A 2,193-nucleotide genomic window follows, 5' to 3' on the forward strand; every position below is an offset into this window, starting at 1 on the left:
GCTAGGGTTATGATTAGCAAATCATTGGTTTCTTCATTGAGACAAATATGACATTTTACAAGAGGTACTTGGAGGCATATAGACAGGCATAGGTTATCAATTTGTGTACTGGAATCCGACACACTGGTAGGGACGTGCTTCGCGACGCACTCTGCTTTGACGCCAAATATTTACATTTCAAACAGCCAAAATGTACCCTTAATTTGTTTGAAATCATCTGAGAGGAATCGGGGGCAGTTTCGGCTACTAATTCCGATTCGCAGGTGGTCGTAGTTCTGGCGGAATCACCACCGTAGCGAGAGGGAAATTTAAGGGGGCAAGACGCGCTCACTGACATGGAAGAACATAATTATCGACATACTTCAATTTTGTAGGAAGCCGTGAATCACAAATCCTTCGCTGTCAGGCGTGTCTAGCATGCGAAAGGAGCCATCCGTTCTATATCTCCACCGAAAGTCCCTTTCTCCCAGCTTCGGTGTTCTGGCTTTACGGTATCCTTTCTACGCGTCGCTTTTTAGGCCAGGGACGTAGCGAATACGATTCTAGTTTTACGCTCCCTTGAAGAAAGCGGTATGCCGTGCATAAAGGTGTTACCCCAGCCGAGTGCTGGTCAGAAAGTTACCGAGTGAGAGAAATCGTTATGGTCGGCACGTGCCGCACGGAAAGGGCGTTGCGACATACGCGACTTTCGGGACAACACAAACCGGTCTTTACATATACTATTTTTACGGGACCCACATGTGAAAGTCATAGCACGTGAATGTGTGTTAACCGCAATGTGCGGGTGTACCGTGCAGGTGTTCTTCCTGAAGACGTATATTTCGCTAAATGTGTACAAGTGCATTTTCACAACAAGCTTAACTCAATTTTGTATAATCTTTTCTCTTAATGAGATCATTGTCGTTTTGCATATTCTTAAATTTGGGCTTAAAACGTAATCTACTAAGAATGCCAGTAATAAACTATGACACCATCGATGAATTGCTTTTAAACGGTGCCTATACTGGCCTTTTTTGCACAAGTTTGTAGGTTCAGATGCAGTTTTCAATCGCAAGATATATCCATGTCAAGAAACTATCCCAACTCTGAAACCTAGGCCTATGAGGAGCCCCACAGCCACAGTAAAATCGTCAGGCTGGAAAATACGATACACCAAGTTCCTTTCACACACACACACAAAACAAATCCGCTGAAATCCTCTCTGTACATAAAACACCACGGCACTATCTTCTCCGAGCACGTGGGGAGACCCACTACAATAACATTTGAACATAACGGCTAACATTCCAACATAACCGTCGCACCACCTACGCCCCTTACAGCCCTGGAGGTAATACTCTGAATGAATTGAGTCGGAAGAAGCTATACAGATACAGCAATGAGCACGTTAGAGATACTCCTGTACAGCTATTAGCGGATATCTTGCTGATACTAGCCCGGGGCGCAGCAAGCTGGTGGCTGTATGTATATTTCTCTATCAGTGCCTGCTTCCTCACTCGTGGGATATACGTGTGGTATAATAACTAGCAAAACAGTTGCATGTGCACGGACAGTACTTACAGCTAATAACTGATTGTTTCATGATTTAATTTTTGCCGTTATTTAAATGATATGTCCGCAGGCGTATAGTACATACTGCTTTTACTACGTGCAAAATAGCATGCCTTTATGTAGCATTCAGTGACCGGAATTGCAGTAGTCTTGCCGTGTAGAAGCCAGGAAGAATTGATAGTAACGTTAGCAAGGCTGACACAGAACGTATCCACAAATTGCGTCTGTCCCTACCCGCACTTGCCGCGGAAATCTCCCTCATACGTCATTTTATGTTGGCGCGTCAGTTATAATATGTACGGGGATGTATGGAGGCCAGGCGGACCGAGAAAACCTCACGTCCACCGCCTGGAGTTCAGGCATCTGCCCCCTCTCTCACTCTCTTTCTCTGATGTAAGATTATATAGAAGCGGATAGAAATGTTTCCCGTTCCCCCAGACGGGACTTGCTTAATGAAGACCCGCCAGTTAATTAATACAAACCGCATGGGAAAAGACACATAGGAGGATAATTTGATAAACAAACATTGCCGAGAAGAAAATAAGGGGGAATAAATTTGAGAACTACAATCGTGTGAAACGAGGTTGGGCAGGTGCGGGGAATTTTTGACTCGGAGCTCGCTAGCGCCCTTTTGGGACGGCG

At 45.0% G+C, this 2,193-nt stretch overlaps 1 protein-coding gene and 1 long non-coding RNA gene across 6 annotated transcripts in view; one reads left to right on the plus strand and one right to left on the minus strand.

Moving 5' to 3' along the window:
• LOC118410814 overlaps positions 1-2,193 on the plus strand; it is a 172,453-nt gene that overhangs the window by 69,047 nt on the left and 101,213 nt on the right. The window lies entirely within an intron of this gene.
• The window catches only part of LOC118410800 (one cut domain family member 2-like), a 74,478-nt gene that overhangs the window by 57,212 nt on the left and 15,073 nt on the right, over positions 1-2,193 (minus strand). The window lies entirely within an intron of this gene.

The sequence above is a fragment of the Branchiostoma floridae genome, chromosome 3 (assembly GCF_000003815.2).
Source record: "Branchiostoma floridae strain S238N-H82 chromosome 3, Bfl_VNyyK, whole genome shotgun sequence".
NCBI classification, from domain to species: domain Eukaryota; kingdom Metazoa; phylum Chordata; class Leptocardii; order Amphioxiformes; family Branchiostomatidae; genus Branchiostoma; species Branchiostoma floridae.